Source organism: Ovis aries, chromosome 25 (genome assembly GCF_016772045.2).
Source record: "Ovis aries strain OAR_USU_Benz2616 breed Rambouillet chromosome 25, ARS-UI_Ramb_v3.0, whole genome shotgun sequence".
Lineage (NCBI taxonomy): Eukaryota > Metazoa > Chordata > Mammalia > Artiodactyla > Bovidae > Ovis > Ovis aries.
This window is the reverse complement of record NC_056078.1, coordinates 33,426,503-33,451,455: the sequence shown is the minus strand read 5'-3', so window position 1 is coordinate 33,451,455 and position 24,953 is coordinate 33,426,503. Positions and strand designations below refer to the sequence as shown.

Below are 24,953 nucleotides of genomic sequence, written 5' to 3'. Positions count from 1 at the left end.
ACATGAGGAGTTCTCCAAGCTCTGCGGTCTTGTGCCTGCCACATTCAGATGGACTTGAGAGCTCAGAGTGGAAGGGCAAGATCCCTGGGCAGCATGAATTCTTCCTTCCTCATCATGTCCTCATGGCTGCTGAAGGTGGAGAGACAAAATACCTAAGAATCACCTTTCCGCACTACCCAGAAAATGGTCCATGTGACATTGTTCTGGATTCCCACTGGAACTTAAAAGGAAACTTTCACAATGTCCGGAGCCCTCAATGTCCTGCTAATGAAGGAGGAGGACGTCCTCAAACTCCCAGGAACCCAGTGAGGTAGCACCAACCTTGGCTTCCAAGTGGTAGTACATCTACAAAAGGAAGAGGGATGGTGTCTCCATCATGAATCTGAAGGAGACCTGGCCGAAGCTTCTGCAGACGGCTTATGCCGTGGTTGCCACTGAAAACCCAACTGACGAACCAGTGTCCTATCCTCTGGGAATACTGGCCAATGAATTTGCTGCTGCCCCTCGGGCCCCTCCTACTGCTGGCTGCTCCACTCCTGGAACTTTCACTAAGCTGATCCAGGCAGCCTTCTGGTAGCCAAGACTTCTGGTGGTTACTGATCCCAGGGCTGACCACCACGTCTCACAGAAGCCCCTTACACTAACCTGCTATCCACTGCTCTGCATAACACAGACACTCTGTGCTCTGTGGCTACCACCATCCCGTGCAACGCAGACAGAGCTCACTCAGTGGATCTGATGTGGCGGCCGTTTGCCCAGGAAGTTCTGCCCATGCATGGCATCTCCAGTGAACCCCCATGGAAGATCATGCCTCATCTCTGCTTCTACAGAGATTCTGAAAAGACTGAAAAGGAAGAGCAGGCAGCAGTTGACAAGACTGTGACCAAGGAGGAATTTCAGGGTGGATGGACCACTCCAGCTCTGCAGTTCACGTCTACTCAACCAGAGTTGGGGGTCCGAAGGCAGGGGGTGCCCTCTGAGACTATTCGACTCCCCTTTGAAGACTGGAGTGCTCAGCCTGCCGCTGAAGACTGCTCTGCAGCTCCCACGGCTCAACCACTGAGTGGTCTTAAGCTGTTGTTCCTCAAACTCTCAAAATGGAAATGGGTTGATGGCAAATAGTTTTTTTGAAAAAACTCACCCAAGAGCCAGGATACATGGGCACCAACCCACCAGAACATTGGGATGGACCTCAGCCAAGGACCAAAGCAGAGCCAGGCATTAATTTCTGCTTGCTGGCTTGTGATGGGGTCCAAGGGCCTCAGGGGAGGGCATCAGAGAGGTGGAGTTGGGGGAAGAGTGAGGGAAGATAGGCACTAACTCAAGGCCTTGAGCAATGACTTCTGCTAATGCTATGGATATTTCACTACTTTCCAAGACGTGTCTCTCCAAGCACTGTTCTTAATGAACTCCTCCCTAGCTCCTCCCCCTAAAAGAGTACCCCTGACTCTTAGCATGGTATTTCAAACCCTTTTCCATCCCATTCCGACCCACTTCTCCCACCTTATCCCCTCATTCCTCCCCATTCACCATCCCCCTGAGTTCTAGCCCCTTCCCATCCACTACTTATGTAAGTTACACTCCTTCCGTGAAGTCTGGCCTGACTCTACTCTCATTCTGGACTCTGCACTTGGTCATCACTTCCTCCATATTGTCACAACACTGTCACAAAGGTCTGATCTAAAATTTAATGTATCCCATTGTGATTTTTGTAACCTGTGTTAGACATGAATCTGCATATGACATCAGTCTAACCAGGGAGATTTATTTAGCTCTTGTTCCCACCAGTCATTGTGGGACGTGAAGTCACCTCCCCTCCCCAACTTCTCCATTTATTTCCGCCATGATTTGAGTATAGTTCTTGTGAGTTATGGAAGGGGAATCTCCTTCTCCCTGGTTCCTGCTTCAGTGCTGAGGAACCTCTGCTGGCCTAACACTCTCTACCCACCTTGTCTGGCGAGTGTGTGAGAAGGAAACGGACGTGCAGGGCATCTTAGTCCGTTCAGGCTGCTATAACAAAGATACCTGAAACTGGCTGGCTTAACATCAAACATTATTTATCCCAGTTCTGAAGCCTGGGAAGTCCAAGATCAAGCTACTGGCAGATTCAGAGCCTGGTGAGAACCTGCTTCCCAGTTCATAGAAGGCCATCTTCTTACTGTGTCCTCACACAGTAGAAAGGGGTCTCCTTTACAAGCACACTAATCCCCATTCACGATGACCCCATCCTCATGACCCAATCACCTCTCAAAAGCCCCACTTCCGAACAGCATCACGTTGGGAATTAGGTTTCAACAAATGCATTTCTGGGAGATGCAAACATTCCATCTCTAGGACCGGGACTTCTTTCCTTCTTGCTACTTTGAAATCTATCACCTGCAGACAGCACATCTCTATAAGCCACAGGTTTTGCAGAGGCTGGCTAGTGTAACAGAGCCTGTGTTTTTCAAAACTACTATGATTAGATGGCTGAGTATCATCCCAGGTGTGTTAGTGAGCCTCCCATCTAAAGCAAATTAATGTTCACCAAGTTGGCTTTATCAGGATTAAAGGCTACTGCCTGATCCCTTCCTGAGCAATGGGGGAAGACAGGGGATGTTATTTTTAAGTCCCCTCAAACCTCTAAAATCATAGATCCCATAGATACTGAAAGGATAAAAAGAGAACGCTATAAATGAGTTTATGCACATAAATTTAATAACTTAAATGAAATGGACTTTTTACTTGAAAGCAATAAACGACTAAAAGTCACCTAGGAAGAAATAGATAATGTGAATAGTCCTATATTTATTAAAGACAAAGAGTTTGTCATTAAAACTCTAGGCCAAGATAGTTTTATTGCCATATTCTGCCAGATATTTAAAGAAAAATTATACTGACTGTACATAATAATATCCAAAAAATAGAAGGAATAACCTCTTGACTCATTTTATAAGGCTGTCACTACTCTGAAATCAAAATCATAAAAAAAATCAGCACTAGAAGAAAAAGCTATACACTAATACCCCACATGAACATGCAAATATATTCAAGAAAATATTAGCAAAATATATTAAAAAATAATACATGACAACAGAATTAGATTTATTTCAGGAATGGAGATTAGCTAAATGTTTTAAAACTAATGAACACAAGCTATAATATTAATAGGCTAAATAATAAAAGCCACACAATCATATCAATTGGTGCAGGAAAAATTTAACAAAATTCAACATACATTTGTGACAAAAGTTTCAGCAAACAATGATTAGAGGAGAACTTCCTTAACTTGATTTAGAGTATCTACAAAAATTTCATGGCTAACATCAAATTCAATAATGAAGGATTGAATGCTTGCCTTCCCAAAACAGACCACAAGGCAAAGCTGTTCACTCTCACAGCTGCTATGCACTCTCATACCAGAAGCCCTAGCACAATAAGGGAAGAAAAACAGATAAAGGGCACACAGATTTTAAAGGAAGAACTAAAACTATCCCTATTCACAGGCAACATGACCAAAAAAAAAAAAAAAAACCCACAAAGAATCTATAAAAAACAAAACAAAAATACTTATTATTGAGTTCAGCAAGGTTGCACAATATAAGGTCAACATGAAAAAAAATCTATCATATTTTTATATGCTGGTAATAAGCAATTGGAAGCCAGAATTTTAAAAATTGATACCATGTACATCATTAAATTACTTATGTACAAAATTCCCCCAAATTAAATAAATCTAAGACAACATCTTCAGGACTTGCATGATAAACACTGATGCTGCTGCTGCTGCTAAGTCGCTTCAGTCGTGTCCGACTCTGTGCGACCCCATAGATGGCAGCCCACCAGGCTCCTCTCTCCCTGGGATTCTCCAGGCAAGAACACTGGAGTGGGTTGCCATTTCCTTCTCCAATGCATGAAAGTGAAAGGTGAAAGTGAAGTCACTCAGTCGTGTCCTTCTCTTAGCGACCCCATGGACTGAAGCCTACCAGGCTCCTCCGTCCATGGGATTTCCCAGGCAAGGGGTACTGGAGTGGGATACCATTGTCTTCTCTGTGATAAACACTACAAAGTGCTTATTAAAGGAATAACATCTAAATAAGTGGAGAGACATACTGTGTTTCTGGATTGAAAGACTCAATATAGTTAAGAAGTCCGTTTTCCCTCAAATTGTTCTATAGATTTAAGGCACTCCCAATCAAAATCCCAGCAGCCTGTTTTGTAGATATGGACAAGCTGATTCTAAAATTTATAGAAAAAGGAACTAGAATAGCCATAACAAATTTGAAAAAAAAAAAAAAAGATTTAGAGAAGTGACACCCAGTAATCAAGTGAAGACTCTTTAAAGTCCCTTGGACTTCAAGGAGATTAAACCAGTTAATCCTAAAGGAAATCAACCTTGAGTATTCATTGGAAGGACTGATGCCAAAGATGAAGCTCCAATACTATGGCCACCGGATGCAAAGACCTGACTCATTGGAAAAGACCCTAATGCTGGGAAAGATTGAGGGCAGGAGGAGAAGGGGGTGACAGATGAGATGGTTAGATAGCATTACTGACTCAGTGGACATGAGTTTGAGCAAACTCTGGGAGATAGTGAAGCACAGGGGAGTCTGGCGTGCTGTAGTCCAAGGGGTCGCAAAGAGTCGAACACGACTTAGAGACTGAACAGCAACAAAATCAAGACTGCAGGGCCTTGGTAAACAAGTAAATTGATAAAACATAATAAATAACCCAGAAATAGACACAAATATGACCAACTGATTTTTGACAAATTCAATAGAGATGAGATGATCTTTGTAAGAAGCAGCAATGGAACAATTGAATATCCACCGCAAAATACAAAATGAAGCCAAAAAACCAAGCTCACACATTCTTTACACAGAATGGATATGGATCTAAATTAGAATGGTTAAACTTTTAGAAGAAAACATCAGGGAACATCTTCATGACCTCGAGTCAGGCAGAGTTCTTAGAAGTGACATTAAAAGCATCATTCATTAAAGAAACAAATGGATGAATGGGCCTTCGTTAAAACTTTTTTGCCTATGAAAGACACTGCTAAGAAAATGAAAAGATGAACTACAGACTGAGAGACAATATTTGTAAACCACATACCCGACAAAGGACTTGTATCCAGAATACACAAATAACTCTCAAAGCTCAACAGAAGGAACATAAATGACCCAATAAAAAAATTGGGCAAGCAATTGAGACATTTCCCCAAAGGAGACACACAGATGGCAAATAAGTTCATGAAATTCAAAATGAAATAAACATCCAAGATACCATCAGAATCTATCAGAATGGCAACAATAAAACACAAACAAAATCCCGCAAATGCTGGTGAGTATATGGAGCAACTGGAACGCTATACATTGCTGGAGAGAATGCAAAAATGAACAGCCATTCTGGAAAACAGTTCAGGAGTTTCTTTTAAAGGTAAACACACAGATACTGCATGACCTAATGATCCATTACTGGGCATTTACTCAAGAGAAATAAAAACATGTTCATGCAAACAGCACTCCATTTATAATTGCCCAAAATGGAAACAGCCTAAATGTCCTTCAGTGGGTGAGTGGATAAACACACTGTGGTCCATTTAAACACTGGAATACTAAGTACTCAGCAATAAAAAAGAAGGGGTTTTTAATGCATGTCACAACATGAGCGCATCTCAAAGGCATTAGGCCGAGCAAAAGGCTACCTCGTAAGTTTACATATTGTCTGATTCCACCTCTGTGACATTCTGGAAAAGGCAAAGTGTGGAGATGGAGAATAGATCAGTGCTTGCATGGGATACAGGTAGGGGGGTTGACAAAAAGCAGCAGCACCAGGAATTCTGTGGGGGGGGACTGAGTGATGGAACTGTTCTCTGTCTTAATTGTGATGGTGATTACACAAATCTATACTCATATAACTATATTCACACACGCACATAGGATCCCAGCAGTATTCCCCACCAGCCTGTGATGGTCACGTCAGCTCCATTGTTACTCGGCCCTCCCAAGAAGGCCTGCTTCCAGTGGGCTCCTTGGTCCAAAGGTCCCATGAAGACCTCTCAGCACAGCCACTGCTCCCAAAGCCCACCTAGCAAAGCTTTCCAGGAGGTGGTCTTCCTAGGCTGGCCCAGAATCTGGTACTACCTCTGGGCCCTCGGCCCTGCCACCAGCACCGCCAAGCACCCAGCCATCAGGCAAGTCTGCCAGTGCTGAGGTGCTGCACTGGGAGATGCCCCTTCTAAGCTCCTGGGCAGCAGGAGAAACTATATTTTGCACTAAAGGGAAAAAGAGATCTGTCCCATTTTCTGCGTCACAGCTTCACAAAGATGTCGCAAAGTGCTCCAACTTATGAACATTTTTGTAGAAACAGCTCATTCCTTTTTGCTTCCAGGAACAGCTGAGTCCTTACCCCCATTTTTTTCATCTTCTGCCCCAAGACGCTGGGCTGAGATGAGTGGAAGATGCCAAATTGTAACTCAGACTCAGATCTCCCTCTAACCCCTGAGGCTTCCTCTTCCTTTAGGATCACTGGGGTTCCAGGAAACAGAGGATCTCCCAAAGGCACGCATACCCTAATCACTGGAACCTTAGAATGGGTTATGTTACATGACAAAAATGACTTCAGTTCAGTTCAGTTCTGTTCAGTCACTCAGTCGTGTCTGACTCTTTGTGACTTAGCAGGCATAATTAAGGTTATGGGCTTAAAACATGGAGAGTATCTGAATTAGTTGGGTGGGCCTGCTCTAATCATGTGAGCCTTAAAAAGCAGAGAACTTTCTCAAGTGGAGACAGAAGAACTGAGGCAGAAGAAGCAGAAGAGATCGGATCATGAGAAGGATCTGCTGTGTCACTGCTGGCTTTGAAGACAGAGGAGGCAATGGGATGAGGACAGTAGGGGGTCTTACCAGGCTGACGGAGATCTCCCACAACACCCAGGAGGGAATAGGAGCTCAGTGGGGCAGCCACAAAGGACAGAACTGGGTGAGGCTGGGAGCAGTGTCTCCCCCAGCACCTCCAGAGAAGAGTCCTGGCCAGTCAACACACGGACCTTGGCTTTGTGAGACCTGGATTGGAGAAACCTGCCCAGCTCACCCAGACTTCTGACACACAGAACTATGAACTGATAAACTCAAGTTGTTTTTGAGCTCCTAAACTTGCAATTGTTTTCATGACAGTGATAGAAAACGGCTACAGTCATCACGCAAATAAACTCCCAGCGGGCCCTTCTAACACACCCAGACATGACTGAACCCCCACTCTGGAGTCAACCTGGGGCCCCTCTGGAATGTCTGTTGTCTCTTCCGTATGCTTCATCTCCTGGTCCAGCAGCCTTGTCCCCAGCAAAGGGGCGGGGGCAGCAGGAGCTGGCAGATGCCTCCCATAATCAGCCACAAAGGGACCCTCACAGAGCCCGAGAATTATTTAATTTGAGCAAACGCATTCTAACTCCTCCTTCACAAGCCCAGCCCAGATGGTTCATGGCTTCAAATTGAGGCAACCATATAAGCTCCCTATCAGCCTCCTGTAAGTCCCTTCTAGAATGCAGGCAGATTGCAAACAGTGACCAAGGAGAAATGGGGCAGGCTTAACCTACCTCCTCTGGGACCCAGAGCCAGCCCTGTGTCCCTTCCTCGGTTCAGTTTTGCTCTGCTGGAACATGAGGGGGAGGCCCAGATGGGCCCCAGATTCCTTCCAGCCTTAGGGATCTAGAAATAGAAGACGCCCCAACCCCCACCATCGCCACCACCAGGCTGTGTTGGCTCCTGAAAAGGAAACACTGGCTCAGCCGGGAAGTGGCAAGGAGCCCACTCCAGCAGGAGCCCTTCCGAAACAGAAGTCAGGAATGGAACATCCCAGGACGTGTTTGAGTATCTATTCAGTGTTACAGCAGAATCCCGTCCCCCAAAAGATGTAATGGAGTACCAACTCCTTTATCTGCCAATGTGATCTTATTTGGAAAAAGGGTCTTTGTAGAGGGAATTAAGTTAAGGTAAGGTTATTGGGGTGGGCCCAAGTCCAGTGCGGTTGGTGTCCTTATAAGAAAGGAAAGGACAGAGACACAGGAGGGAGATGACCACGTGAGGGCAGAGGTGGAAACTGATGCTTCTACGATCCAAGGAACCCCAAGGATTGACGGCCACCGCCCCTGGAAGTTAGCAAGAAGCGAGGAAGGGTTCTCCCCTACAGGTGTCAGAAGGAGCATGGTTCTGTCGGCATCTGGACTTTGGATGTCTCCCCTCCAGAATTGTCAGAGTGACTTCCTATGGTTTTAAAGCCAGCTAGTTTGTTGTCCTTTGTTGCAGCGTCCTTAATAAACTAATGAATCCAGTTGGCCAGTAAATATTTATCGAACCATGTGTCTGGCAGTGGCCTGGGCACTGCAGATAGAATAGGGACCCAAACAGATGAAAGTTTCCATCCCCGGGACATTTTCAATTGAACTATTGTTCCGAGGGAATGAGGAATTTGTTGAAAAGGTATGGTTAGGAATTAGAGAGTGTCCATAGACTCCTTGATTTATTCGGAATGAGATGTGCTCTGCTATTTTCTGGTCATTTTCCAAAGAGAATCACAGAATTTTCGAGCTGGAAAGGACCTTTGCTATTTCTCTAGGCAAAAGTCAGGATTTCTCCAGTCTGGGGACTTAAGTTTAGAGAGGAGGTGCTGGGACCAAACTGACGCTTCAAGCTGCTGTGGTGCATGCCCAGGGCTCCAGTTTGTGTGGACCTCGGGCCGGGAATGAGGTACACATGGACCATGGATTGGTGGGGCTCAGGGAATGGGGTTTTCTGGGACCCAATGTTGGGGACTCACAGGATGCTCTGAGTTCGGGGCTTGCTGAGACAACCAGGAGGCTCTTCAGTGGTGAGAGGACACCCACCACTCCATCCCAGGCATCTCACTGTTTAGGACTGCTAAAGGGCCGCGGGGCAGGAAGAGAATGAGTTAGGGTTACATTGGTCTGAGTCCTAAGGGTGGCTGAGAGTGAAGGAGTTGAACTGAGAGCCTGCTGCCTGCCAGAGTTGTGCCAGACAGCTCTGCCCTACACTATGGGAGGCGAAAGGCACCAGGGGGAAGGAATCTCTGGAAGGTGGAGACATGGGGCATAGTCTCACTCCCCAGCTGAGGTCCAGCCTGGCCGTCGGGCTGAGGACCCAGCAGGAACAAGCAGGTAGGGATTAGTGGTGAAGCCTGGCCTTTGGACTCAGACAAACCAGAGGTCCATTGCCAGTGGCGTGACTTTGGGCAAATCAAGTCATCTCTCTGGGCTTCCACCTTCTTCATTTGCAAAATGGATATGCAGATGACTAGTACCTTCCTCCAGGAGCTGCTGGGAGGATTAAGAGGGATGGTCAATATAACTCGTCTGCCACAGTGTGGAGTTGGGGGGCACCGCCAAAGGAATTGCCCACAGTGCAGCGCAAGAAGCAGGAAGAGACCGAGGAGGGAGGGAGGGAAAAGCAGCGCTGTCCAAACTGAGGCCAAAGAGTGTGCAGTCAGCCCCCTCCCCTCCCAACGGGCATCACCATGCAGGGCCTGGGCCAGACCAAGAAGACAGAAGGAGCGTGGAGCAGGATGGCTAAAGCTTTGCTTGTCTTCCGGTGCCATTGCGCCCTGGCTTCAATCCTGGCCTATACTCTGTGTACTGTTCTGGTCCCATCTCTTTCTGAACCCGCTGTGATCTTTTGTCCTCCCATAATTTCCTGGGAAGTAGCATCCACAATAAAAAGCACAGAAGAAGGGTGACCACAACCACTGTTTCTTATTCCCATTAATAGTCCTGGGGTCATTTCAGCCTGGATATTTCCTATTCCCTCCTCCCTCCCAACAGAATCCTTCACCAGGTCAATGCAACTAGAGATTATCCTGTTAAGAGAAGTAAGCCAGAGAGAGAAAACCGAGTGTCGTATAATATCACTCATATGTAGAATCCAAAACATGTCACAAACGAACGCATCTATAAAACAGAGACAGAATCACAGATATAGAGGATAGACTGGTGGCTGTCAAGGGGGACGGCTGGGCAGGAGAGGGATGGATTGGGAGCCTGGGATTAGCAGACGCAAACTGGCATATAAGGAAAGGAAAAACAACAAGGCCCGGCTGTATAGCATGTGCGTTACGTGCGTGCTAAGTCACTTCAGCCGTGTCCGACTCTTTGTGACGCTATGGACTCCTCTGGGAGTCCTGCCAGGCTCCTCTGTCCATGGCATTCTCCAGGCAGGAATACTGAAGTGGGTTGTCATGCCTTCCTCCAGCGGATCTTCCCGACCCAGGGGTTGAACCCGTGTATAACACAGGGAGTATGCTGTGATAAACCACCATGGAAAAGGATACGAGAGAAGGATGTGTGTATATAACTGAGTCACTTTGCTCTTTAGCAGTAATTAACACAACACTGTAAATCAACCACACTTCAATTTTGAAAAATGAAAAAAATCCTTCACCAGGTCATGCTGACTTGACCCCTTAAGCATCTCTTGAATTTGTCTGTCTCTCTCCAGCTCTCTCATCATCACTCTTAACAAAGTGACTAACATCTCCCTTCTGTATGGATAACCGGAACTCCTCCTAAACAGTTGTCTTTTTTTATCCGCCTGTCCTGTTCCCTACCCCTCATCCACCAAAGCTGTCAGAAGGGCCTTCCTAAATACAGGTCTGAGGAGCGCTCTCAGCTTCACACTATCTGATGGCTTTGCATTACTTTTATGAGGAAGAACCAGCCCCAGCCTGTTCTACAGTGTCCTCCACCCTCTCCACGCTCACCCCCCACTCATCCCGCCACTCTGAGCTTCAGTGACCTGGGTCTTCTTCCGGCCCATCCACTGTGCTATGCTTCTCCCTGCCACAGGGCCTTTGTACAAGCCATGTCCTCTGCCCAAGGCATCTCTTCCTCTGTCTCCTCTTCTCCTATTTACCTCCTCATCCTCTAGGATTTGGTTCAGGGTTCACGTTCTCACGGAGTCCCCTTCTCCAGTTTAGCTCAGTTTCGTCTCTTCACATTTGCCTTGCATCAGCCTGTATTGTCCTTTCTAGTATTGTCTCATCTTGTTCTTATATAGTCATGTATGTAGTTGTCTGCCTACTAATCAGGCTTTAAGAGTTGAGAGAGCAAGGACGTTTCTCCTTTGCTCATCATTCATTCCAGCCCCTAGCACAGACTGGAACATGGCAGGAACTCAGTGAAGATGTTGCTGAATGAATGAATGACTCCCTTCCCCACTCCCTGCAGAGAAGACGGCTTTCCCTGTGTGCTACCAGTGCTCCTGTGTCACTACCCGCATACCTTTGGTTATTATCCCTAACTGTTTTCAAGATATCACATATGGACTCAGGCTCGTACACACACACATCCCTTAGAAGCAGCCATTGCTCACAGTGCTTTTGATTGACCTTTTCATCAGAGACTCACACGATGCCCAGGGTGAGTCCCGGAGCTGCCCAGGGTGGCGGGAAGGAATCAGTGGAGAAAGAGACTGGAAATGTGCTTGGGGCTCTCAGTGCTTTATTCTGGTGCTAGAGGAGCCTTGCTGATATTTAGCAGGAGAATTCTATGCTTTGAGGACTCCCAAAACGCTCAGACATGCATGCACATGAAGCTCTTTCTGGAGCTCAAAGTTCCTATTTGAACTACGTCCCTGAATAAGGACTGGGGTGGACAAGGAAGGGGCCTGGAGTGGGGATGGGTTGGCTGGGAAAGACCCACCAGCACTTAAGTGGCAGAGCTAAAGGCCAAGCTCTTAGTGTTTTAGTGAGATGCCTCTTTCAATCATCAGCTAACTTGTCTCCCCTGGGACTTCTTAAAGCACTTCTCTCTTTATGGCATAAAAAGAAGAGAGAGCGAGGACTCGACCGTGCATCACTGGAAAGACAGGGAGGAACGGTTCAGGGAGCTTTGACGCACAGCTGCAAGATGAGGATCCACAGGCAAGGCCAGGTGGGGGCACTGCGCAGGCGTGGGAGCGAATGGCCCCGGGCACAGACCCGCCCCTGCTCTCCTGTGGATCAGCTTCTCTGGGGCCCTGGAGGGCAGGGCGCAGGCTTCCTGCTGTCCGCAGACTGCCCCAGCTGTGCCTTGGAGAGGACTCAACTTCCAATGTGCTTATAGAGGGTGTGTGGGCCCTTAGAGAGCCAACTTGGCTGTGATATCGAACAATCCTTCCCCAGTACTTGGCTTCAGTTCTCCCATCCCCAAGAGAAGACTTGGAACTCAACAACCACACCCAAGCCTCCCAGCACTGAGTTCCTAGGGCTGAAGACAGGGCTCCTGGGCCCTTCCCCTGGCTCTGTGTTTAGGGAATGGAGAGCCGGATCACTTCTCTCCAATGGCCACCGGAGCAGGGGAGCAGTGGTGGATACTGATACTATGCCCTGAGTTCAGCACCCACCAAGTCACCTGCCCCGACCAGGTCACTTAACTACAGCTTCTGTCTCTGAAATAGCGAAACTAGCATCTTTGTCCTGCGGTTATTTGAGGGTGAGCAAGGCAGTGCATGTCACATAATGTGCCAAGCCCAAAGGACCACACAGAGGGTGCCTCCCTTTCTGGATGAGACGCGTAGCCCATTCTGCAGGCTTTGGGTTTCTGTGGGCTTTGTGGCTAGCCTGGGCGTGCTTCACCCAGGTAGCAACGCTGCAAGCAGGCAGAACGCTACAGACATGCCTGGTGCAGGCGCTGCCCTCAGGCAGTACAGAGAATCACTTACTATCGGGTGGCTAGTGGGGAATAACACTACTCACAGTTCAGGTGCTCTGATCCAAGTTCATAGCTCCATGGACCAGAGGAGCCACAGGAACCTTATCTGAACCCCACCTAGAGGGCACACAGGCCCAGCTACAAAAGGAAGGGCTGAAAGAGAAAACTCGTTCCAAGGGTTTGCCAACAAATCTGTTCATGAAAGCCTTACCCAGGAACCAGTGTCTAGAAAATTAGTTGGAGCTTTTCCCTGGCGAATGTGTGGTTCTCTTTGCCTGACACTGCCCAGGAGAAGAAAGAGTTCTCAGATCAGCAACCAGATTGGTCCCAAACTGGCAAAGTGACACAGGCTAGTAACCAGCTTTGCTGACCCCTGTTCCTCCATCTGAGAATGGGTACCATCCGGTTCTGGGGATCTCCCAGGGCCATCATGAGGGCCAAGCTGTCGGGTCATGAACCTTCATTTCACACGGGCAGAAGGGGAGAATCGGGGGACCAACCAGAAGATTCATGTCCTAAGGGGCTGACTCAGGGACTAGACAGCAGGTGATAAGACCTGGCTGTGCATCTCAGCCTGGCCCCCTCCCAGCTGCACCACACTAGGCAACATGCGGAATCGCCCACGGTTTGGGTTTCCTGATTTTCAAAAGAACAAACAAGGGGATGTTAATATCCACCCAAGAGACATCCTGAGATTAACTCCCAACCAGCTGGTGAAAGTGCAACTGGTCAGAAGGCTTTGGAAAATGTCACCTGGACAAATGGTGGGCGTCGGGAGGTGGGAGGCACATGGACTGTGTCTGTTTATTTTCTCCGAGGAGGCGCGTCTTCGACCAAAATGGCTGCCAGGAGCATCGCACAGAGACACGGCTGCTTCTGCGAAATCAGACACCCGCTCCCTGTCCCTCGGGCCAGGCATGATTTAATGAAATCCTGTTTACCTCTGGCTGGAGCTGCCGTTTTCAAGATTTCCTTGAAAACACATCCCAGATGGCCCCGGGCGGCTCACTTCCTGTACCAGGAACAAAACACACGTCCCTCTTGGGTGGGCGGGTCCCTGTGGCAGGAACATGCCTTAATTGACAGTAAGCTCGCGTCCCTGGGATCTTCTCCCCCTCCTCTCAGCCGTCTTGGCCATGCCGTCAGCCTCAGGTCCTGCAGCGCCCGTGATGGACCCTGGCAGCTAGATAAAGGCTTGATGAAGCAGTGGAGTGCACTCTTCAGGTTTAGGGAGGCCAGCCGTGGGGACCCTGCCGCAGACCCCAGACCCGCACAAGCAGCTCTGCTTCTCGAATCACAGGGCCAGTACACAGCCCAGGCAGATGTGCAGCTGCCCAGCAGATGGAGTTCCTGTGGACTGAGCCTTGCCCGCAACAAACACCTCAGGTCTGCAGGCTGCGCTCACCTCTGTGTCCTTTGCGGACATCACCCTGTGTTCCCAGGGCAGCCCACCTGGGTGCTGAGGTAGGATTACTTGGCATTCACCTCTGATTTTATGAATGGGCAACGTGAGACCGAGAGAAAATGAAAATAACTTACCCGTGATGGTATAGCCAGAGAGAAAGAGAGAAAACTCAAGAACAACTGTATAGGACTCGGAAATCAGGGGTCTCTCTACTAAAGCACAAATCCTTTAGGGAATCAAAGAAACAGCGCAGTCCTTAATTCTACAGATGGGAAAACTGAGGTCCAGAGATGGGAAGAAGCTGCTAGGGGCAGGAGGAGGTCAGAGAAAAGGCTTTTCCAGGCCCAAAAAGCATCTTCTTCCTCGTCACATAGCTGGGACTGAAGGGGAGGTGGTGGAGCAGTGAATGGGGCTGTAGGCTTAGTGGCTGGGTCAGGTGGCCCTTTCTGAGCCCTTTAGTTGAGTCTCCAACGTAGTGTTCAGGCTCATCCTCTCCCCTGGGGCTGCACTGACAGTGCCTGGGAGAGTGAGGTCAGGCTGATCATCAGGGGAAGGGCTGGTCACTGGGGTCTCTGAGTCTAGCAACGGCACCTCGCTACACTGCACCCCTCGAAACATCTTCAGCAAGGGTAGCACGCTGTGAGTCGTACTTTCAACAGAAATTGTGTGCATGTGAATTCCCTTGGATACTGAAGTAATCCAGGCGCTGGCATGGCTTAGGTCAGACAGAGAGACCAGAAACCTTCGGATGTCATCACAGCTGGTCATCGCCTTGCCCGCTAGCCTGTCTGTCAGCTTAGACGGGCAGTGATCAGGCCTTATTCACTTTTGTGTCCCCAGGCCTGTGGCTTAACTACCAAGGTCACCTTGGACAAGATAATCCCTCTCAGAATTTCTGTTTTCTTCTTCTCATTCATTCACGCATGCACTCGGTATGGATTGATTACTTACTATGTGTCTAAGCAAGGAGCTACAGCAGTGACCAAAAGGGACACAAATTCCTGATCACATGGAGCTTAAACTCCAGTTGGGAGTGGGGAAGGGATGGAAAAGCATATTAGAAACATTGATGGCTTTTAGGTGGTGATCATATGGGAAAAAAGCGAGGCAGGAGAGGATGCCGAAGAGAGCCATGAGTGGGAGGAGGAGTTTCTATTTTAAATAGGCTGGGCTGGGCGTCCCTGGGAAGGTAGTGACAAAGTAAGACAGGACTGAGGCAAGGGAGCAAGCCACAGGGCCGGCTGAGCGAAGAATGGCCCAGGCGGATGGGAACGCAGAGCTCAGGTCAGAACATCATTCAGAAGAGCTGCACGGCAGGAGGTTCTCGACAACTACACGAGCGACTGGCTCCGTAAGCGTGTGATTCAGGGTAGGTGTTCACGAACTGTCACACTTCCGTCCACTTTTCTTCTCAAATTTGTTAGCAAAATGAAGCTTTATTTTATTTAAAGCCTATTAAAAAAAAAAAAAACAAGCTGTTTTCAAAGGCAGTTAAAGAAATGTAATCCATCGTACAGTGTCAAGTGACAGATGGAAACGGAAACCAAGAAAGAACAGACGCTGGAAACGTTCACAGGAAAATGTCACCACTGGAAGGAAGGTAAACAATCACCTTCTCCAAAGCTTCTAGTCATTCAAAGGAAACTGAAGTCCAGGGAAGGGAAGGGACTTGACCGAGGTCAGTCCAAGAATAAGTATTACGGTAAACTTCCTCTCATTTGGAAATAAACAGGTGTTCTGATGGTAAAAGGCACACAGACTTGCTGCCAAAGGGCAGGGAGGAGCTCCGGGCAGATGTGTTCTGGAATGATACAGACTCGGGTTTGAATCCTGGGAATATCAAGTGTTTGTGAGAGGCAGTACAACTGGGACTCTCATATAAAACGGTCCAGCCAGCTTGGAAAAAAGATCTGGCAGTTTCTTATAAAACTAAACACACCCCTGTCCCATAACCCAATATTTCCACTCTTAGACGTTTACCTAAGGGAAATAAAAACATGTTTGTACAAATCTTTGTACAAGGATGTTCAAAGAAGTTTTATTCATAATTGTCCTCAAACTGGAAAAACCCAGGGCCCGTCAACCTAAAAAAAAAAAAAAACCAAACAAACCCCAAAACAATTATGGTATATTCATATGATGAAATTATACTCACCAGTAAAAATTAACCCACAGATACATACAAAACATGGATGAATTTAAGAAACCCATCATTTGGGTAAATGAAACCAAAAGGAAGAGATGAAAGCAGCAGAACCGAAGAAATAAAGGTGATCCAAAAATTCTAACAGCTGCTTGTTATGTTTTCTAGCTGCTTAGAAATTTCTGAATACCCTTGCTTTGTTTCATAAGCATACTGCATTATGAGTTCTGTCTTCTCAAGGGAGAAGTCAGAATACTTGCTTGTGTGTGTGCGTGCTAGGGTGCTTTCAGCTCAGTTCAGTTCAGTCGCTCAGTCATGTCCGACTCTGCGACCCCATGAATCGCAGCACGCCAGACCTCCCTGCCCATCACCAACTCAGTTCACTCAGACTCGCATCCATCGAGTCAGTGATGCCATCCAGCCATCTCATCCTCAGTCGTCCCCTTCTTCTCCTGCCCCCAATCCCTCCCAGCATCAAAGTCTTTTCCAATGAGTCAACTCTTTGCATGAGGTGGCCAAAGTACTGGAGTTTCAGCTTTAGCATCATTCCTTCCAAAGAAATCCCAGGGCTGATCTCCTTCAGAACGGACTGGTTGGATCTCCTTGCAGTCCAAGGGACTGTCAAGAGTCTTCTCCAACACCACAGTTCAAAAGCATCAATTCTTCAGTTGCTTTAGTCATGTCCTATTCTTTGCGACCCTCGGGACTGTAGCCCGCCAGGCTCCTCTGTCCATGGGATTCTCCAGGCAAGAATATTGGAGTGGGTGGCCATGCCCTCCTCTAGGGCATCTTCCCAACCCAGGGATTGAACCTGCGTCCCCTGCAGCTCCTGCATTGTAGGCGGATTCTTTACCACTGAGCCACAGGGGAAACCCCTGAATACTTGCTTACCCAGCCTCTTTAGCAGCTAGCACAAGTGTCTGACCCCTCCAATCACAGACAGCTGCCGGAGAGTTGGATTTAGAGGTGAGCAACTGGAGGAAAGGAACTCAGCACAGAATCTGTGTTTGCTGGTGAGGGTGGAGGCTAACAGATCTCAGCAGCAGTGACTACACAGTTGCATTTGGGTAAGGAAGTGGCATGGAGCTGATAGCAACTGATAGGAAACAGCAAGTAGCAAATAGGAAATCCTGTCATAGCTGGGATATAGTGATGATGCGGCGGCAGTGGCATGGCAGGTCCCTCCCTCATCAGACCATTGTTGGAGTCAGGTTTCTGGCAGTGTTTATAGAAGCTTAACCTCTCGAGACAGGTCCTCAAGTCCTTACAATAAGTTCATTAGCCCCCCCAGAATGCTGAGAGATAGGCTACCTGGAGAAGGGAGAAGCTCCCCCACTCCAGTATTCTTGGGCTTCCCTGGTGGCTCAGATGGTAAGGAATCCGCCTGCAATGCGGGAGACCTGAGTTCTATCCCTGGGTTGGGAAGATCCCCTGGAAAAGAGAATGGCAACATACTATAGTATTCTTGCCTGGAGAATCCCCTTGGACAGAGGAGCTTGGAGGGCTACAAAAGGTCAGACATCACTGAGCCACCAAGCTCACAGCACACAGGCTGGGTAAACCCTTGCCACCCCCGCTCCTCTTCACCCCGCCTGCTGCTATTCTTGCCTCTTTCTCCACCGCATTTAATGGCGACTCTGTGCTTTGAGTTGTTCAGGTCAACAGCCTGACTCCTTTTACCCCTCTCAGATGTAATGCTCCGTCTAGCAGAACATCCTGTGTAAAGGTCTGACCTCTAAAACAGACCCAGCACCCAACCTCCTCAACTCCTGAGGTGTTGCCACCCTTCTCCAAACCATCATTTTGTATTCAGACTTGAAAAAACAACAGGCGAATTAACTATCTCCCTGCTTCCGTCCTTGTGCGCTATCCTTAAGTTTCAAAACGGCAGAGAGAATGACCCTTCTAAAAACATTAATCAGATCTTGTCATTCCTCCACTGAAAAGCCTATGGTGATTCTTCATCTCACTCAGAGTAAACACCAAAACCTGCACGGTGGTCCAAATGGATGCAAAACTCCTAAAGATATTTTTAGAAAACTGAATTTAATGGTATACGGATTAAAAAATACATTATGATTAAGTAAGCGGCGAGGCTTACCAGACATCAAGACTCATTACAAAGTCACGGTAGTTAAAATAGTTGCTACTGATATAAAAAGAAAAAAAAAAGGCAAATACACTAATTTAAAAAGTACTCAGAGTTCCAAATGCATGAGAATCTGGTGTTGTTGAGAACTGTTAAAAAAAGTCTGAGGTTTTAGGCTACCTGCAAGTTCACAAGTTAGCCTGCCACAACTGCAGGGTTGCTGGCAGAACTTGAGATCCCTAGTTCAAAGCTAAAGGACACCTTACTGCTCATACTGATAGCAATGGCCAGATAATCTGCATTTGTGCTGGTTTTCTGGGTTCCAATTCCTATAGGGTGATGCCTGCACACACAGTGGGTTAAGTGACAAGAGAGGAGCTCCTAGCTTAAGAAACGCAGATCTTCATAATGGTCAATAAGGCTACTGTCCTTTGCCCCAGTGGGAGATATCTTTATTATACTGGGTAGTGTATATATACATATGGGCTTCCCTGGTGGCTCAGATGGTAAAGAATCTACCTGCAGTGTGGGAGACCTGGGTTCAATCCCTGGGTTGGGAAGATCCCCTCGAGGAAGGCATGGCAACCCACTCTAGTATTCCTGCCTGGAGAATCCCCATGGAGAGAGGAGCCTGGTGGGCTGCAGTCCATGGGGTAGAAAAGAGTCTGACACGACTGAGTGACTAAGCGCACACACACACACGTGTGTGTGTGTGTGTGTGTGTGTGTAAAACAAATCTATTCTTTGCTCTGCACTGAGTTACCATCTTGCTTTCTGATGACTGCTATCCAAATATCTTCAAAAAGATAACTGCAAACAAAATCTATCACAGCCTCTGATCACAAGATGTGAAGAAATGCAAGAGCCACATGAAGAATTGTCTACCAATGGTTTATGGTAGTCAAGATCACAAATTATTGGAGAACAGGACAAATTATTTAGCAAATTATGTTAGGAATAGTAACTTCCCGTGCCGGAAAAAAAAAAAAAAGAAAGAAGTAGAGTTTTTACCTCACCTTTCTGTAAAAATAAGTTCCAGTGGTTTAAAGACCTAGGTGTAAAAATTCAGGCTAAAAACTAATTAATAGAAAGAAAGGTAGGTTTTTGTTTTCGTTTTTGTTTTACTTTGGCATCATAAATTATTTCTTAAGACCCCAGAAGCCCAAACCATAAGGAGAGAAACAAACGGCTTTATATCAGGATTGTGTTCATCAAAGTGTACCATTAAGATCCTTAGCAGATGCATAACAATTTGGGGGGAAAGACTCTGGCAAAATCTAAAACCAGCAAATGATTAATAAGTAGATTGTTCAAGTAATGCCTGTAAATTACCCAGAGAAAGAAAGGAAAACAAACTAGAAAATGAGCAAAGGCTATGAATAGGGGATTCACCAGAGAAACCCAAAAGGCTAATGAATTTCTGAAGAGATGCTCAAAATGCCAAGGAAGCATGGAAATGCCCACTGGAGTGAGGCATCACTTTACACCTGGCAAGCACGAGGAAGCTGGAAAACATGAGAAAGTCCTGTTCACATGTAGAGGAACGGATATCCTTGTGCACAGCTGTAGGGATTTTGCTGTTTGGAGAGTAATGTAGATATTCTGAGCGAAATTCAGGTATTTACACCCTGTGATCCTGCAATCCTGCTCCTGGGTATAGATCTTGGAGAAAGCCACATACATGTCCACAAAGAAGCATGTCCTGCAACTTCACATGTCACCCCTCTCTGCTTGCCTTCCTCTCACTGACTGTAAGATGCAGCTCAAGCCTGATGCCCTCAAAGCTTTCTCCATTACCACGATGGGCCCTGCACCCTTCCCCCGCGATGCCAGCCCACTCTTGGCCGCATTCTGTCTGCAGGCTCACCACGTTGCGTATTTGCAGATGGCACTCGGTGCCGTCTGGGCTTCCCTGGTGGCTCAGATGGCAAAGAACCTCCCACAGGGAGACCTGGGTTCAATCCCGGGGTTGGGAAGATCCCCTGGAAAAGAGAATGGCAATCCACTCCAGTATTCTTGCCTGGAGAACTCCACAGACAGAGGAGCCTGGCAAGCTATAGTCCACGGGGTCGCAAAGAGTCAGACACAGGTGCCATCTGCATCTTCCATTAGGCTGGGAGTTCCCTCAACAGTACCGGCTGTATTTTATTCACCCTGTGTCTACAGCACCTAGCACTATTCCTGGCACAGAGTAAGCATTCAGCTGGGCGGAATGAGGAAATTCATAAAACACAGGGCCTGGATCTGGTTCCCGGTATTTGTAAGGCAGAACTCCATCCTGGTGTTCAGATTTCACCCTGAGTACAGTTATCTCGGCTCTTCTGATAAGGGCGGGGAGGACTGCTTCAATCCGGGGATTCCTGGATATCGGCAGGAGCTTCATGTGCCACTCCGGGTGTATCCTTCTCGGGGCAAGTCTGCTAATGGCCTGTGTCATTTTGAAGGAGAAGACGTCTGCCATGCCAGGATGTGATATGTACTCAGCACAGCTGGTGTTTGTCAGCCACAGGCCTCTTGGTCTCACTCAACTTCAACCCTCCCCTCTCCCCTCCTCCCCACTCCGTGCTCAAGAATGTGAGGCCTGGCTCCCTCTGGGCTCCAAAAATGCCTCAGGCTGGGTCCTGTGAAATCTTAACCTTTCCTCCCACCTCTATTCCCTCGGCATCACCACCTTCATCGTAAAATAATTTATGCAAGTAGAAAGGGGAAAAAAATCTGGTGCAGAAATACCACATGTAGAACAACATCACGAAAGCTCTGTAATGCCCTGAATGCTGTGCTGTGGCCATTTGGAAGATACATTAGCTAGATAAGTATTAACAGAAGGGCCAATCACAGAAACGTTACCCAAACCACTACCTTTTATTAAGCCTCCAGGAGAACTTAAAACTAGTCCATTACTCTGACGTCTGGGACTGGTCTAGCTGGTATTTTTCCCCAGCCAAAGCAACAAAAGGGACACCGATTAAACATAGCTACAAGTGAGGGCCATCACCTTCATGTCAGAATCTGGGGTGCAGGGGAGCTTGACTGCCAGCTGATACTCAGTCGAGCCTTGTGTCAGGCATCTTCTAGGGATCCAGGAGGGAGAGGAGACTGTTTAACATTACCTTTGCTCACATCTTGTCTTTCTTCAGCAGCCAGGACTCTCAAGAGATAGTAAGACTTGAATTCTAACCCCGCTCCTAATTTGCTGAGTGACCTTACCTGGCCACTGAAACTCTTGGGATCTCAGGCTTTTCATCTACAAAAAGGGAAGTGTGCCTGGATCCCTGAAAAGTCTTTCAGGCAAGATGGTCCAGATCACCAAGTGTGGGCTTCAGGGAGGCAGACTGCAAGGTCCATAGCTCTCTTGGCTCCTAGCTGGGTGGTTTGGGGGAATTAGGGCTCAGTTTTTTCATCTGTAAGATGGGGTTCATAGAACAAACCTCCTGAGTTGTCTGTAGATCAAATAAGACTTTTATGGAAAGGATGCAAAACAGTCCCCAGAGCACAATAAAAGCTCAAAAAATATTAGTAGTTATTATTATTATTTTTAGCATTTACTTTGTTGGCCATGCCAAGTGGCTTGCAGGGATCTTAGTTCCCCAACCAGGGATTAAACCAGTGCCCCTACACAGAGTCCTAACCACTGGACCACCAGGGAAATCCCATAGTAGTTATTGTTATTCTCACTTAGCTTCTGTGGTAGGGAGCCTCTAAAACGGACCCCAGTGATCCTCACCTCCTGGCGTTCACACCCTTATGTAATGCTAGCCCCTTGAGTATAGGCTGGATTTCACAAATTTTTCTTAATGGAGAAAAGACAGCAGAAGCAGAGGGATGTCACACCCAAGACAAGGTTATAAAAAGACTACATGTTCCATCTGGCACCTCTTTTCTTGCTCTCTCACTCACTCCCTCTGAAGGGCCTCTCTGTGGCAAAGCCCGTGCAGCAAGACATTGAGGCCAGCCTTGAGCCCAGGGCCAGTGAATAGACTGAGCCCTCCCATCCAACAACCCCCAAGGAAATGGACCTTCCCAACAACCACTGGAGTGTTTCCACAAGAGGGGCCTCCTCAACCAAGCCTTGAGATGATGGAGACCCTAGCCTCTGTGAGGAGCCCTGAGTAGAGGACACGGTGAAGCCATGTCCAGATTCCAGATCCACAGAAGCTGTGGGACAGCCTAGTTAATTGTTTTAAGCCACTCAGTTTGGGATAATTTATGACACAGCAGTGGGTACCTAAATGCAAGCTCCTTACAGCTCTGACACAAAGGCTCTCTGAAGCAAGTCCAGAACTGAGGTTATTTCTAAGACATCTGCAGACACCCAGTGAGAACTGTGGCCTATCAGTAAGGAAGCCCCCACAGAGCTCCTACTACATGCCAAGGCAAGGCGCCTGAAAGGCAAGGACATGTCTTCACCCTTACGCCTGCAAGGCAGAAATACTGTGTAACTCTACAGCGTTTACTGTGTCTATATGGTGGAAAAACTACATGATTGTACCTATTTTATCTATGTGGCAGAAATGCTATATAACGCTACAACATTTGTTGATTCTGTACAGTAGAAAGACCAACTCTGCTTTCACATTTGTAACCTGAAATCAGCTATGGGTAGAGGATGACACCATTGCCTTCTCCGACAGAAATCAGCAAATGCTATAAATCAAGATGTTGCTGGTGGGGCGGGAGGTATTGTTTGTTTGACTGCTGTGTTTTTCTTTTTTTCTTTTGAAAGCAATGTCAAACATTTACCAGCACACCACTGAAGTCGACCCTTTGAGGTTATCATTCTAAGAATTCCAAGGGAACTCAAAATAATCTTTCCAACTTGATGAAGATAGGAAGCTTGGGACATGGGCTACAGGCAATGAGGTCTCTCTAAGTTCCTTCTACCTCTATATTCCACAGTGCTATAGCAATTTCAGAACTTGGATGCAATTGAGAGCCCTGTTTTCGGAGTAACTTAGATCTGGGTTCAAATTCTGCTCTGACTCTCCCTAGCTGATGGCTGGGTCTGGGGCATCTCTTAGACCTCAGATTCTGGTCACATTTCAGATGACTTGAGAACAATGAGGCATGTTTCAAATGCAGCAGGCCAGAGAGAACTTTCAGGCTGGTTTTTAAATTTTTTATTTTGGTTTCATTTTTTAACACCGAGGAAGCACCGTGACAGTTGCAGGAATGACCCCATACAAAACGGAGTTGGGGGCACACGGGGCAGCGGGGTGAGGAATCTTTCAAAGTTGAAAACATGCTGGTCCTTGTTAAAAAGAACAGAACAGCATTCTCCCTTCCCCCAAGGCCCTGTGGGTTTGACCCTCCTCCTCCAGAACCCCTGGTTTTATTTTATAATCTAACTCGGCTGCAAACTCTCTAGCTATGAGGCTGACTTTTTACAGCCGCGACTGGGGAATGACTTCATCTCGATGAATTTATGGGTCACAGCAGAGGATGGAGCAGAAGTATGTGAAGGGGGAAATCGCAGCGAAACCTGTCCCCCCGACCCCATCGTGATGGCTTTTCCAGCCGTGGCCTTACAAAGCCTGACCGTGCCCTGTTCCAGTAAAAGCAGTAGCGCTGGGCAGGAGCCTCTGCCACCTCCTGGCATGTTCCACGGAATCTCAGCAGGAGAGCAAGGTGCAGGGCTGACTGAACTTGTCTAAAGAACTAGAGGGGATAAGCACCTCCAAGACCGCTTTTTACTCTGAAGGACGGAGCCCGACTGAGGTGAGGGTGATGGTTTTGAAAATGGATGGTGCTTGAGACTTGCCGGCACCGTCTGCCCTTAGCCAGAGCCCTCCATCTGGGACATCCAGCCTCGTGGCTTCAGAGGTACCAACTGTGTCCTTTGGATACAACACCAATGCGTGGGCCTGGGCACACTGCAGGTGCTAGGCTACTTTCTGATCTGTTTCCAGCCATCTCACTAGAACCGGGCTCCCAGAACAGCCCCTGGCTTTTGTGCCTTCCCATCTAGGAAGCTAGTTCCTGTGTCAGGAGCTCCCTCCCTCCTCCCGACCTTCTGGTCTGGAGCAGGCTTCACGTCCATTTCTCCACAGCTCCCTCCTCCCCTCTGCCTCCAGTGCCTGGCACAGAGCTGGCGCTCAGAGAGCCTCATCACACGAATCAGCAAATGCACAGCCAATCCTAAAATCTGGCACAGCTGACGGGAGTGCTAGGCAGAGCTGAGAGCAGGGGGAGGTGAGCAAGTTGCCTGCCGAGGGCACAAAATTTAGGGAGTCTCTCATCTTTGGGGATGAGTGCAGTATCTGAGAATAACTGCCTGATTAAATTTTGAGCCTCTACCACCTCCCCCTAGACCTGGGCCTGTTGTCTAAGACAAAGCTTGAAATTTCTACCCTCTAGTCCATGAACTTGGACTCACCCCGAAGAGCTGCAGGACAGTGGGCGAGTCTGGGCTCAGGAAGACCAAGCTCAAAACTCTGCTGGAACTCTGGGGTTTGGACAGAATGATAATCCTTCTGAGCTTGGCTGTCTCTCTGTTCAATGGCATATAAACCTATCTTCCCTTCCCAGGGAGGGCAAGTGAGTGAACACACCCTGTGTGAGAGGGGGACTTGGAAAGGTTTTACTGTGGGATATGACCTTTGACAGGAGCCAGGAGCTGTGACCTTATATGACCTTTGACA

The 24,953-nt window shown here is 47.6% G+C and overlaps 1 pseudogene; it reads left to right on the top strand.

Annotated features, from left to right (window-relative positions):
• Positions 1-240: 240 nt before the first annotated feature.
• Positions 241-1,122, top strand: LOC114110827 (small ribosomal subunit protein uS2B-like; annotated as a pseudogene).
• The last annotated feature ends 23,831 nt before the right edge of the window (positions 1,123-24,953 follow it).